General features: G+C 37.1%; 1 long non-coding RNA gene across 2 annotated transcripts; it reads left to right on the top strand.

Annotated features, from left to right (window-relative positions):
- The first annotated feature begins 713 nt into the window (after positions 1-713).
- Positions 714-13,933, top strand: LOC114679309 (uncharacterized). 2 transcript variants are annotated; one of them, XR_013395462.1, is made up of 5 exons: positions 714-794; positions 1,248-1,365; positions 9,092-9,293; positions 9,460-9,591; positions 13,804-13,933. It is a non-coding gene; the product is annotated as an uncharacterized LOC114679309 (long non-coding RNA). The 2 variants fall into 2 exon arrangements; XR_013395463.1 differs by lacking the exon at positions 13,804-13,933 and having other exon boundaries at positions 9,460-9,600.
- Positions 13,934-15,058: the final 1,125 nt, after the last annotated feature.

The following is a 15,058-nucleotide window of genomic DNA, read 5'->3' as shown; positions in this document are numbered from 1 at the left end:
AGGACAGTGTATTCCACTCATCGTAGAGGGCACATTTTCACGTTTATGAAACACAGGTGCACCTTAAATTTGACAGTGTAAAACACTATTGACGAGAAGGCAACCATAATGTTATTGTCCTCATTTACATATACATGAGCTTTGTCTATAAACCTTCCATTGACATTTTCAGGTCATATCATTAACATCATATCTTGCATAAGGGGTTTCAGAAGGTTGGAAAGATAAACTCACAGGAGCAACATAGGAATCTCACAAGAAGTGCAGCATCACCAAGCTTCAGATTAGCACAGGTCATAATAATATGGGGAAAATTATGGGCAAGATGAATTGACGAGTGATTCAGGAGAGTTACATCTGAATGAGAGAAAATTTAGGAAAACCTTTTCAATGTGTTTTTCTTGTTTGTTCCATCCCATGTAATCATAGGAATGACACAAGACAAATATCCACATGTATGCACATTGAAAATAGTTTTTCCAGTAATTATAATGTATTTATATTATTACTATGTGATTTATTTATAAGTGATAAAAGTATTAGTTTCTTCGTTTGTTAGTGGTTTTGTTCTTCCATTCTGGTGTATGAAGTAATGACCTCTTACAATTGACACAAAAGATGTATCTCACAATTTATTAGAAAATTAATTTTTAGGGGTTAGTATAGGCTTGATAATATACTGCATGCTTTATATGATATCATTTCCTACAGTGCACACTGACGTCTCAAGAAGTGAGCACGATTTTCACTCCTGTGCTCCATTTTGGAGTCTGAGCTGACTTTCTGCGGGAAAGGTATAAAGGACCCTTGAGTTTGATACTGTCTGCCCCAGTCTTTGCTCACTTCAACTATATAGAATGTGTCTTGTCTGACATGCTAAATAATTTTCAGGTCTAGTTAGACAGCTCACCCTACCCTGTGACATGAAGATATTTTCCTAAATTGTGTTCTGAATACTCTTTTTATTTTTATATTTAAGCCTATGAACCAACTAGAATTGATTTTGTGTGTATGTGAGGTCATAGGTCGTATCTTGGTTGTTCCCTGTGAATATTCAATTTCCTGGAACATTTTATTAAAAACTGATCTCTGCCCCATGCATCAATGTATAAATTAACTTTTATATATGTATATGTCTGCTTTCTAGCTCTGTTTTTATTTTTTAAGGTACTGGTTGTTTCTTCTATCTTTGTGCAAATTTCACAGTCTTATTATTATCTTTTTTTTCGTTTTTTTTTTTGATACAGGGTCTCACTCTGTCACCCAGGCTGGAGTGCTATGACGCAATCATGGATCACGGCAACCTCCGACTCCTGGGTTCAAGCGATTCTTGTGCCTCAGCCTCTCGAGTAACTGGGATTATAGGTATGCGGCACCACACCTGGCTAATTCTTTTGTATTTTTAGTAGAGATGGAGTTTCACCATATTGGCTAGGCTGGTCTTGAACTCCTGACCTCAGGTGATCTGCCCACCTCGGCCTCCCAAAGTGCTGGGCTACAAGTGTGAGTCACCACACCCAGCCTACACTGTCTTATGATTAAGAGAGTCTATTTAGGACAATAATTTTCTCTCCAAAGATTGTTTTGTATTTTTTCTTTTTTAAGAGAGAGAGAGGATTTTGTCCTGTTGTCCAGCTAGGGTACAGTGACTCAATCGTAGAGGAGACTCTGTGTTTGAACTACTGGGATCAAATGATCTTCCCCTCTCATTCTCCTGAATAGCTAGGACTACAGGCACAAGCCACCATGCCTGGTTAATTAATTTTTTTTTTTTTTGGTAGAGACCAGGTCCTCCTATGTTTCCCATGCTAGTGTAGAACTCTTAGCCACGGGTAATCCTCCCTGCTTTGTCTCCCAGGGTGCTAGGATTGCAGGTGTAAGCCACTGTGCCTGGCCCAGAGCCTCTTCTTCTAACCACAGTGCTTTTCCATAATGAAGTAAAAAATGTAACAACCTGCATGCCTTGCACCTACACCAGTACTTTCAGCTGTACCTTGAATAAAGCTGTAGGTTTAGAACTTTAAAAAAAAAAATTAAATGTTAATTTTTTTTGATACAGGATCTCGCCCTTACACCTGGGCTGGAGTGCAGTGGCAAGGTCTTGGCTCACTGGAGCCTCGACTTCTGGGCTCAAGCAGTCCTCCCACCTCACTTTCCCAAGTAGCTAGGACCACAAGTGTACAACTCTGCCAAGTTAAACTTTTTTTTGTATTTTTTGTAGCGATGGGGTTTCGTCTTGTTGCGCAGGCTGACCTCGAGCTCCTGAGTTCAAGCAATCCGCCCACCTCAGCCTCCTGAGGTGCTGGGATTACAAGCATGAGCCACCGCACCTGGCTGGTTTAGAACTTAAATTGTTGCTGTAAACTCTTGAGTCTCTTAATATCCTTGTGAATCTTAGACAATCCCCCAACACCAGTCCCCACTTTATGTATAAATACTTTCAACAACAGCCATTAGTGTTGAAAACCTTGAGATGCAGCCATAGTAACCTTCTGCACTGGTGTAGACGACTCTGTGACAGGTTCCTTCTCCTCCAGACCGTGCCCACCAAAGTCAGAGCCACATGGGAGCCTCTGAGCTCAGAGCCACTGTATGGGGTCTCCATGTGCAAGGGCAGCAGCTTCCTGCCCTTTCTGTTGGTGAGGTGAGGAATTCAGTTTTGAATAAAGCTGAGCTTGTTCAGTACTGATTTTGCAGGCTGGCCAGTGACACCTTAAGACTTTATTTCTTGCATTGTAATATTTATCCTGGTTTTGATATGATTTGTTGTTCAAATGTGTTTAACACTTGAGTATAATATTTTTCTTTTTTTACTCTCATAAGCATCATCTAAAACCATATTTTAATTTTTGTGTTGTATATTTAAGGTGTTTATTCCTCTGTTTTAAAAATGGATTCACAATTATTTTTCAATGAACACTTTTAATTATTTTAATCTTTTCTCATATTTCTCTTTCCTAAATTTAATGTGAATATCATTTTTATTAGAAAAGACTGATGTTACACGTTCTCTGTTTTTTGTTTTTCTGCAAATTTTCTCTGAAATATCTCTGGTTGAAAAGGAGAAGGACAGAAACTGTTCTGGAAGCCACAAGGCAAAATTGACTCAGATTCTTATGCTTAAAAAGATGTGTGAAACTTTCCATTATATGGCTCAGTTTCTGTACATGTGAAAGGTTAACAAGGTATTGATTTGTGTAGCAGTATAGTAACACTTCACGTCTGATTACAAGGAGCAACCACTTCTTAATTGTGCAGGTGTGAACTTCATGATTTTGCCTTACTTTCTCCTTACACAAAGATTTAGACAATGGCTGGACTCCATAATTCCTTCCATCTGACTTCCATAAATGTGTACATGACATGTCTTTGTACAGATCACCTATTCTATTAGATATTATTTTCTTATTTTTGATGAGTGATTATTAAATTTGGTTTTAGTTCTCAGAGATACAAAAAATACCACTTAGAAAATGTGTACATAGAGTGCTGGATCAGAAAATATTTTTGTGCCATTTGCTTGTAAAAAGGGTATTTCAATTTTCTATTTATTGTCCTTTTCATCAGTCTTAATATTCTCAAAAGGCTTTCATGCTTGTGCTCTTTTTAGATTTTAATTTTTGTTTTAGTCAAAAAACATGTGAGGATTGGGAACACTTGTTCAAGATGTGTGACATGAGCAGTCAGCAGAGCAAAAACACTGATATTGTATGGGAATATGTAATAACAGATGGGCATTTGCTCTGCTAGGTGTGGCAGCAGTCAGGGTCTGTGAGCTTCAGTGCTGTAAGCAGAACTGACAGATCCTGCTTTAAGGAAAAAGGTGCCCCTCATCTGTTGTATTCACCCTGGCACCATTTTGTTACCAAACCCAGTAGTGACAGGAAAAGAAGCCTAAAGGTAACTAAACATTTAAATTATTTATTATTAAGGCACAAAATAAATTATATATTTCATATATTTCTATTTCAGATAGAAGCAAAATTATTGAATAAACCATAATATAGGCCTGTCCCTGTGTTGCATGAAAGCAGTGTATTTTGATTATTGCCTTTGCTTGAGTCTAAAGATGAGGCTTTGGTTAACTTGAGTTAGATGTTAGATGCTGGCAGGAGTCTGTCTTCTTTAGAGGAGCTACATGTATCCAGGAGTCAATTCCTTGTACCTTAACACCACAAAGATTAGTTAATAGCACCTGATAAGAACTTTTTCAGGGTGTTGGAGGTGGTGATACACCTCACAGTGATTAATTTTTTTAGCTTTGATAAGCCCCAGCAATAAGTCAGAGACTTAATTTAGAATTCAATTTTGGAGATGTCTGTCAAAGATGTTAGAAACCTTATAATACTTGATCAAAAGCAAACTACAGGTCCTTGTAAAACAATAGTTATTCATTTAACCAAAGTGATCATTGAAAGACTTTAAAGGCAATACAGAAAGTTACACATATGTAAAAATCTTACTCCTTTCAAATTTCATAGGTTCTTAAAAAGCAAATAAGCACTTTATAAAGGCAACGTAGGAACTATCTTGATAAAATGTAAAATCTTGTTTCTTAAGCCAGTTACCAAAAAGTCAGAGGAAAACCTTTTTTAGTGTGACTGCCTCTCCTTAGGGGAAAGCCCGTTGAGATGATCTGGAAGTACAACTTATAATAAAAAGTGCTTGAGTTTATTCAAACATGGGAAGAGTGTGTACACAGTTATGAGTAGAACTGGGGAATAGATGTCTCTTAGTAGCTGCATGGTAGCTTTCCTGATGACAGAATTTAGACACACCAAAACAACAACAACCACAACAACAACAAAAAACCACAACCCAAGAGTCTAGAATCAAGTTCTCCTGGAGGAAAACACTGCTTTTATAGACCTCTAAGATAAAATATTTCAGCATCAGGCCACAACATTTAGAAGTAAGAAAATTTACAGGAGTTGAGAGGAAGCTGAAGGATAGAGTTATCCCAGGACATGTCAAAGGGAGAAAAAGCTGATAGCAGCAGGACAACAATTGAACATTTGAGATATGAATCTCACAAGTTTTCAAAAGAAATCGATTATGGAATAGAAATTCAAAATTTCTTGTCATTTTATTAAGAGCAAATTGATACCTTAAGAAAATATTGGTTTAATATAGGGGACCATTCTTTAGAAAGACTGTTATAAACAATTCCTTTTGAATTATACCTAACTTGATTACATACAAAATTCCTTTTATAAATTCCCCTTCACGAGCCTTGTCGTGACTTACACAGACCATCTGTCACATGCTTGGACTGTACACTTGTCCTATGGTACCTATTCCTTTTTAAAATTTTTTTCAATTTTCTTTTTCTAGATTAACCTTGTAATAAGAACCTGTTGCTTAAATAACCAGTCATTTTCCTTTAGGAGAATAATTTACCGTGCAAGATTCTTTCTCATATAAAATTACTCTTTTTTCTTGATAACTTTCCTTACCAAAAATACATGCCCTTGTCTATATCTTTCTTCACATCTCTTTTCGCCATATACTGCTTTCCTTTCTAGTTTGTTTCATAAATAGCCTTTTCAAACTCATAATTTGAATCAACTTTTAAAAAACTTTTGAATTAGACAAAATAATTCTTTTTCTGAATAAAGACACCTCTTCTTTGGCACATTTTATAGAAACCTAGGAAAAAAGAAATCCTGAACTATCAGATATTAGTATTGTATAGATGAGAAACATTTCACAACTTTTAGAACAGTTTTCTCTATATAATAACCCTTTCTTAATTGGAATTGACCCAGACATCCAGTAAGCATCCAAAATGATTTTAAGATTTTAAATTATACAAAAATTGCACTTAGAAGCATTGATCTCGTTGACGTGTACTCAGTTTTTCCATTTTAACAGTTTACCTAGAGTACTTTTGAAAACTGGGATATTACCCAAAAGTAGTAATTATTTAGTTATGTCCCTATAACCCATTTTTAAAGTCTGTGGACATAAGGTGTTTTACCTAATTAAGAACCTTAAAGTTCAATATATGTGCATTTTGTTAATAGCACAGAAGATTTAACTGTTTTCATTGAACTAGTAATATTAAATTAGTCTAACTCATCTATAAAATCACACAAACAAAAATTATTCTGTTTTTGGCTGGGTTTATGGTCCTATAGCCTTTATGTCATATCCTGACTCCTTAATATATAGACAGAGATAAATACAAAACCATTTGTTCAGTAAACTCAGATAAAAATATGCTGATCATTTTGAAGATATTTCTAATATTATGTCACCAATAATCTTAAAACCAGTTTTATTTTTCAAGGATTATTAAATTTATGTGAAATTGAAAAGCTGCCTGACTTAATTTATGAGCGCTTATTTACTTGTAAGTCAATTTAGTAACAGACTACACATAACACACATACCTACATATGTACATACACACAAACATGTCTACATATGTACATACACATCTACATATGTACATACATACATATCTACATATGTACATACACAAACACGTCTACATATGTACATACAAACATGTCTACATATGTACATACACACAAACATCTACATATGTACATACACACAAACATGTCTACATATGTACATACAAACATGTGTAAACAGGTATACACACACAAGGAAAGGTCTCATAGCTTTTACCTTGGGGTTCCAACCGGAAAGTAACAGTATACACTCAGTATTTTATAAAAAATAGCTGGATACACGTTATTGTCTGACAAAACTGGAACCTGTTTCCATGGCTAAATTGTGTTTTCTCCAATATATAATCTATGAAAGCTGTGAACCAAAATTTGAGTAAAGCAATCTTTATGGCAGCTTTGTTTTTAAGAAAGCATCTTTTACCTTTTTTTTTCCTTCAGTTTTAAACAAGTTTCCTTTGTTTACTTTCTAATTAGTCCGTAAATAATGTGTCTTATCACAGCACCAACAGCTTAGTAACAGCCAATCTGAAGCAGACAGAAAAGAAAACAGAGGAAGAGGTTTTGATGACTCTGCTTCACTTAATAGCTGCAGTTAACCATTTGAGCTCTCAAGTTTTCTTGCTATAGTTTGCCTCTCTGTTTAAAATGTTCACAAAAGTAGGTCTTAATAAGTAGCCAGCTGAAATCCAGAAGAGAATGAGAATACGAATTTCCTGTCAGGCCTCTGCAGAGGAACCAGGTTTAAAATCTGGCCTCTTTAAAAGGAGGGAAAGAGAAAAAGATAGAAAAGGAGGTTTGTGAACCTTCTAGCTGCTGCATGGTATAGGGTTGGTATCCCCACCACTCTTGCTGACATCCCATCAGGGAGAGCCCCAGTACCCTGGACATGCACAGTGTGAGACAAATCCCTCCCACCTCTGCAAGTCATGGGCAAAGGAAACTGTTTACAGCTGGAGAGAGCTAGGGGTACCTTTGACTGAGATGAGTAAGGCTGTAGGTGGCTTCCAAGATAATCAGGAAGATGAAGTTGAAAGTGAAAAAGATAGGAAGAGATCAGGGCCCACACTCAAAGGTCATACACTCACACTTACAAACAAATGGTGAGCTTCCAAACAAACCCCAGTTAAGGGCTGGGTAGAATCCTGAATTTCTTTCCTCTGTTCAAAACAGCTCCACAGGTATCTGAAACCAAGTGGAGCGATGCCCAGGAGTGCCACAAATTCAAATCCGTCAAACACTCAAATGATAGTCCCGTTAGTGAACAAGACGAAACAGCAGAGCCCCAGCGACACCCCAGAAGACACGGGAAAGCTGGGTGCAATCCGACCAGCTCCCTTGGTTACAAGGGTTGCCAGCTTCTTCAGAGGTCACATTCTTTGTACCAGCAAAGTGTCGATGGCTGCAGAAGTTGTGCGAGGAAGTGAAAGGGAGGGTCTAGGAAATGAAAGATTTTCAGCAGCCACTTGGAAGTTCCCAAACGTTCCTCCCGTGGGGTCCGCTAGCCTTCAGCTGCAGTTACTCACAGGTAACCCTCCGCCTTGGTAGCAAAACCAGGCTCACAGGCTTGGGTTGCCCAGAGCACATAATGCTCCCCATATGGGCCACCAAATTTGTTACCAAACACAGGTTTGGCCACTTGTCACTGACACTATCAAATAACAAGCATGAGGGTGGTAAAAAGAAAGTGACTTTATTTCACAGTTTAGCAATGGAGAAGAACCGGGTTTGTATCTAAAGGAGCCGCTTCGGTTTTCTGGGATGAAAGCAGGGTTTTAAGAAGAGAAACTTTCATATGCAGGGCGTGCAAGGAACATGGAGGTGCGGGGTCTATGTGACTTGCTGTAAAACTTAGCTAAGAGGTCATCCGTTAATCTGACCAGTGTCATTGAGGACAGAATCGGAATGTGGATTAACTCTTGTCTTGAGACAGTCTCCCTGTGAGGGAGAATTCTGGATGGTGCCGCTTCCATTCAACATTTGGTCCTTAGAATTTCTAAGGAAACATACTTAGATAAGCTGGCAGTCCTTGCAGGCTGTTTCACTGGAGGAAACGAAGGAAGGAAAAGGTTAAATTTGCCTTTCTAAGGAGCTAAGCAAGAGGTGAACAGTGAGAAAGAGAAAAAATACACAGGTAATTTTTAGGAGAATGCTATAGTGGGTTACAATTTAACATAATTTCACTGTGTCTAAAGAGCTACCCTATACTTCATGCAAACTACATAGCCTGCGGCATTCATGGAGTGACGAAAAGAGAAAAAAATAGTTTTGAAGTGCAAAGGTAACTGGAGATTTTTTTAAGGAAAATCAGTGAAGGAAGAAACCTTTATTGGCTTCCTCTTTTGGTGAGAAATATTCTCTTATAAGTAGACAATTGTACTTTAATTATTTCATAAGGTAGTGATTTTACCAGCCACAACTAGCAGCATAACATAGGAAAGGCAGGTTGGTGTCCACACAGGGTCACTAAATCTACCTAACAAACCATTTACTTGATTTCTAAAAATATCCTTCATCCTTGGACTTGATGCAGGATTACTGAGTCATGGAAAACTTTGTGTTCTTGTAGTCATAAATGAGATGAAAGCATAAAGGTAAATTATTCTTTATTAAAGAATTCATTTAAATTACTTTTCTTTGTATCTTTGCTTTTTGTTTCTGTACTGCTCCAGTACTCCTGTGAACCACGTCTGAGTGGAGTAATGATGGCACCACATTCCAGCCTGCATGGGTATTGGCCTGAGTGCTCCCGCCTCATGAAATTCAGCCACCTCTTTCTCCAGTCAGTTCCATCTTCTCAACTCCAACTGTCTTCCAGAGTCCGTGTCACACCACAGCCTGGAAACTCTCCCCAAGCAGTAACCTGAAGCAACAGTAAACCCTCATTGTTTCGCCTCTCTCGGATGTCACTTCCTTCATTGTTTGATGTGCACTGTCTTGCAATCCATCCTTCCAGATGAATCATCCATTTTTAAATGTGATAAGCCATGTCCAATCCCCATAAGTTTTACCACAACATTTTGTTTCATTCTTCCTGCAGTTACTCCATCATTACTGTACCACCGCCTATATGGATGTAATTGTCAGTGTGATGCTGAGTAAGGAACAACGTGCACCAGTCTCACAGAGAAAAATGGACAAGCGAGCTGGCCTTCGTATCACTAAAGGGAAGGTCAGATTGGTGAATATGTAATGTCTGTAGTAGTCTTGTTGGGGACATCCACAGCATGTCAATGAATCAAAGACTTAAGTAGGATCTCAAATAATAATATCTCTATCTAAAGTCTTATACACATAGTAGAATTATTTACACTTACTGAAAAAGTTCGTCTAGAGTTTTAAATTTACATTTCATTCATATACAAATGAAAGCAATATTGAAATTAATTCCTAAATTAACTCACACATATCTTGATATTCTGATTCTGATTGTTCTGAATTAGGTTTTGACACTTATTCAAAGTGATTATTGATACAGTTGGATCAATATTCACCATGTTTGTTACTGTCTTCTCGTTTTTGCGCTGCCCCTGTTTCCAATTTTGTCTTCCATTCATTTTCCTTTTTTTGTGGTTTTTATTCAGCATTTCATATAATTCAATATTCTTTCTTAGCATCTCAGACTTTTTTCATACTTTTTTATTAGTTAAAAAAAGCTTATAATTTTCATATTCTTAGTTGATCTTACATATAAAAGCTTATTTAAAATAATTATATTCAATAGCAGACAGGTGCCTTTCAATAAAATAGTAGCAAGGCTGAGTCGGTGGTTCAGGCTTGCAATCACAGCAGTTTGGGAGGCCCAGGTGGGTGGATCACCTGAGGTGGGGAGTTTGAGACCAGCCTTGCCAACATGGTGAAACCCCATCTCTACTAAAAAAAATACAAAATGTAGCTGGACGTTGTGACACACATCTGTAATCCCAGCTGCTCAGGAGGCTGAGGCAGGAAAATCGTTGAATGCAGGAGGCAGAGGTTGTAGTGAGCGTAGAATGCACCACTGCACCCCAGCCTGGCTGATAGAGCAACACTCTGTTTCAAAAAAAAAAAAAAGAAGCAATTTATTTAATTATATTTTTGTAAGTATAAGATATATATACACACTTCTAAGTAAAATGAAAGACAGGAAAACAGGGACAAAAGGAAAAATACAGGAAAAAGGAAGAAATAGTTAGAACTATTATAAGATGGTTACACTACTTCTGAAGCAGTATGATTTTATATGAAAGGAGCTTAGATTAGTTGTAAATATAAATTGCAACCTCTAGGGCAGGATACTGGAACGGGAGCCTCAGTTTTTTGCTGTCTGTGGCCAGAGGCTGCATTCAGTTATTTCCTATGTTGGCTTCTCTCCCATGGCAGAATGTGTCATCAAAGCCACCATGGGAGAGAGCCTGCAGCAAGACAGGAATCATAATCTTAGGTAACATGATTATTCAAGTGACGTCCTATCACATTGTAGTTTTCTGATGTATCAAAGCAAGTCTCGGTTTCTCCGCAAAGTCAAAAGGAAAGGATTAGAATATTGGGTTATGTACACCAAGCTGTGAGGATCATTGCGCACCATCTCAGCGCTCACCTGCCAACATCAGGTCTTTCTTAATCTGAGACAGGTTCTCAGTCCTCACTTACTTTGCTGATCTTGGCCTTTGTGAGAAAACAGGTCACATAATTTGTAAAATGTATCAGAATCTGGATTTCTCTGAATGTTTCTCATGATTTTACTGAGCCTTATAGTTAAAGACATGTAATTGTCTATTTGTGAAGACAAGAAACAGCGAACAGGACATTATTTACAAATACAGATTTAGAGACCAAAACTAAGAAAGAAAAGTTTGCAAATGGAAAAAGGAAAATTAAAAATAATAGTGCTGTTCACCAGGGTAACAAAAAGGGTAGTAGGGAAGTGAGCACCTGGGACACTACAAGATCGACAGTGTTCTGCTTAGTAAGCTCAGTAGTATAATTTAAAAAATATGTATGTTTTATTTATTTGTTTTGTTTGCTTGTTTTGTTTTTTTGGTTTTTTGGGTTTTGTTTGAGATGGAATCTCCCACTGTTGCCAAGCTGGAGTGCAGTGGCACAATCTCGGCTCACTGCAAGCTCCGCCTCCCAGGTTCAAGCCATTCTCCTGCCTCAGCCTCCCGAGTAGCTGGGACTACAGCCGCCCGCCACCACGCCCGGTTCATGTTTGTTTTTTTAGTAGAGACGGGGTTCCCCATGTTGGCCAGGATGGTCTTGACCTCGTGATCCACCCGCCTCAGCCTCCCAAAGTGTTGGGATTACAGGCATGAGCCACATCGCCCGGGCTATTTATTTGTTTTTTTAAAATATTTTTTACAATACTTTTGGATTTACAGAATAGTTGGAAGTACATACTGAGAGTTTATATATACTCAACACATAATTTCCCTTTTATAAATTCTTACATTCATTTGAAACACTTGTTGCAGTTGGTGAACCAATATTATACATTATCATTCACCAACATTCACAATTAATCAGATGTTCTGTTTTCATGTAACGTCCATATTCTGTTCCAGGATTCCGCCCAGGACACCACATGACATTTAGGTATCTTGTGCCAGTTTCTCAGATGTTTCCTATTTCTGATGTCATTGAAATCCCTCCTTTGGGATGTCTCTGGTGTTTTCCTAATGACTGGATGGCCGGTGTGGATTTAGCAGAGGAAAACCACAGAGGGAAGGTTTTATTCTCATGATACTGTGACAAGAGTACATAGTATCAACATGCTCTATCACTTTTTTTTGAGATGGGTCGCACTCTTGCTCAGGTTGGAGGGCAGTGGCGTGAACAAAGCTCACTGCAGCCTCGAACTCTTCGGCTGGAATGATCTTCCACCTCAGCCTCTTGAGTAGATGGGACTGCAGGCATGTGCCACCACATCTGGGTGATTTCATTTTACTTTTACTTTTATGGAGGCAGAAACTCAAGACATTGCCCAGGCTGGTCTCTAAGCCCTGGCCCCAAGCGTTCCTCTCACCTCAGGCTCCCAAAGTGCTGGGATTACAGGTGTGAGCCGCTGTACCCAGCTGCTTTATCATGGTTAATGTTATTTGATCGCATGGATGAGGCAGTTTAGCTCAGTTTTCTTCACTATAAAATTAATATTATTCCTCTTTTCATGTTGTACCTTTTGGAAAAAACATCACTATGCCCAGCGCATACATAGAAAGTAGGAAATTATGCCCCATTTCCCTATGGGCAGACTTTCTATAAACATCATTTGAGTTTCTGTAAAAAACATTTAACATTCTTTGGGCTGTTCTGGATCACTTGCATTTTTCTGTGTGTTTTAGAATCAGTGGTCCAAGAACTGCTAAAAATGAAAAAAATTTAGAATTTTAGTAGGGCTTGTATTGAATCTGAAGATGTATTTAGAAAGTATAAGCATCCTGGTTAATACTTAATAGCTTTCTGATCAATGAAAAACTAGTTTATATAGTATATTACACTAATTCTTGTATTCATTTATTTAGGATTTCTTTAAGACTTCAATATTATTTGTAATTTTCAGTATATATATCTTGCAGTTATTATGTTATTTTCAAATATATTTTCTTTTTGATGCCATGTTACATGAAATTATTTTGAGAGTCATCATTTGATTAGTTTCCATTGTATAGGAATGCAATTTATTACATTGATCATGCATACTGAATTTTGTTTTTGTTTCAATGTTATTTTAGTGAATATTTTAGGATTTTCTATATATTAGGTTATGTCACTGGCCAACAGATTGTTTGACTTCTTCCCTTTCAATTTGGAAGTCTTATATTTATTTTTCTATCCTACTTTTATAAATTATGTCCTCGAGCATAAGGTTTAGTTGAATTAGTGGGAATAGGTAAACTTTTGTGTTTATAATTTTGGGAATATTAATGAGACCTACTTGATACCATGTGTTTTCATGTGAATTTTTCATAGGTGCCTGTTTTAGGGAAGAACATTCCCTTTATGCAAAATTTGTTTAGTGTTTTTACTGTGAATGGGTTTTTGAATTGGAAAGTGCTTATTCCATACTTTTAGATGTGATAATGAAAATTTTGTTGTTATATTAATATAGTTATTACACTAATTCTTTTTATATGTTTTACCAAACTTATGATCCTGAGTAAATAAATAAATTAGTGTTTAATTCTGTTTTACAATCCTGATTTGTGTTGAAACTATTTCCTTGAGAATTATTGCCTAGCTATCCGTAAAGCATATTAGTTTATAGTTTTCATTTTTTGGATTGTCTTTGTCTGGTTGTTACCTCAGAGAAAACTGCCTTATAGGACACACTGCACACTGATCTCTTCTCTGTTATTTTATTTTTTTGGAGAACAGTTAGTAAAAAATTGCTGTTGTTATTTTAAAGGTTTGGAATAATTCATCAGTGTAATCTTCTCAACCTGGTCAATCACATGAACTTAGAAGATGATTCCTCCCCAGCTGATCCTTCAGATGAGACCTCAGCCTTTGCAGTCATCTACATGTAGATTCCTGACCCAGAGAAACTGTGAGTAATTTGTGTATGCTTTTGAGCCACTAAGCTATGAGGTAATTGGCTATGCTGCAATAAACAATAATACACTTGATGGTAAACATAGTATGTTATCCTTGATTAGATCCAAAAAAATGAAAAATGGCATTAGTGGAAAACCTGGTAAAATATGAAGACAGTCAGTACTTTAGTTAATAGTTTTGTGCCTTTGTCAGTTTGTGAGTTTTCACAGATAGTCTATGGTTATGTGTATGATATTAATGTTGCAGGAAATTGAAGGGTATATCCAAATTTTGTAAGATTTTAACAACTCTCTATAAATCTAAAATTATTTCAAAATAAATAGAAGTGTAGACATGGCTCATATATTTGAGATCAGGTCTTCCTCTTAACTTAATTAAGCTTTCATGGAGTTTTAACTCATGGTACAAATGCAATAACATTATAAAATATAAATGAGATGAGTTTCTATTTTACTCACTCTATTCTTCAGGGAACACTAAAGTCCATTCTTCTTCTCAAGTATCCAAAACTCAAGTTGATCCAAGTAACAAGTGGACAGCATAAAAGATTGTATGAAAACCATAATGCATCTACATCTTCAGTTACTAATCATAAAATGATTTGTATGATCATTCTTCACATGATTAGAATGACTATGGGAAAGAAGAAAAAGAAATGCAACTTTCTTGATTTAAAAATCGTATCTGTGCAAGAGTGATGGCATACCCCTGTAGTCAGTCCCAGCTGCTAGGGAGGGTTGTTAGGATGATCATGTGATACCAGGAGTCTGAGTCTGTGTAGTGTGCTATGATTGTGCCAGTGAATAACCATGCACTCCAGCCTGGGCAACATAGTGAATCCCCGTTAAATAAATTAATTAAATTAATACATAAATAAGTTACAGAGATCATTGTTTACATTTCTATTATTAGGGCTCAAATCCTTTAGATAGAGTTTTTTGTTTGTTTGTTTGTTTGTTTGTTTGTTTTGAATTGGAGTCTCACTCTGTCACCCAGGCTAGAGTGCAGTGGTGCGATCTCAGCTCACTGAAACCTCCACCTCCCAGGTTCATGCCATTCTCCTGCCTCAACCTCCCGAGTAGCTGGGACTGCAGGTGCCTGCCACC

The sequence above is a fragment of the Macaca mulatta genome, chromosome 7 (genome assembly GCF_049350105.2).
Source record: "Macaca mulatta isolate MMU2019108-1 chromosome 7, T2T-MMU8v2.0, whole genome shotgun sequence".
Lineage (NCBI taxonomy): Eukaryota > Metazoa > Chordata > Mammalia > Primates > Cercopithecidae > Macaca > Macaca mulatta.
Note: the sequence above shows the minus strand (reverse complement) of the source record. Positions and strands in the feature narration are given on the sequence as shown.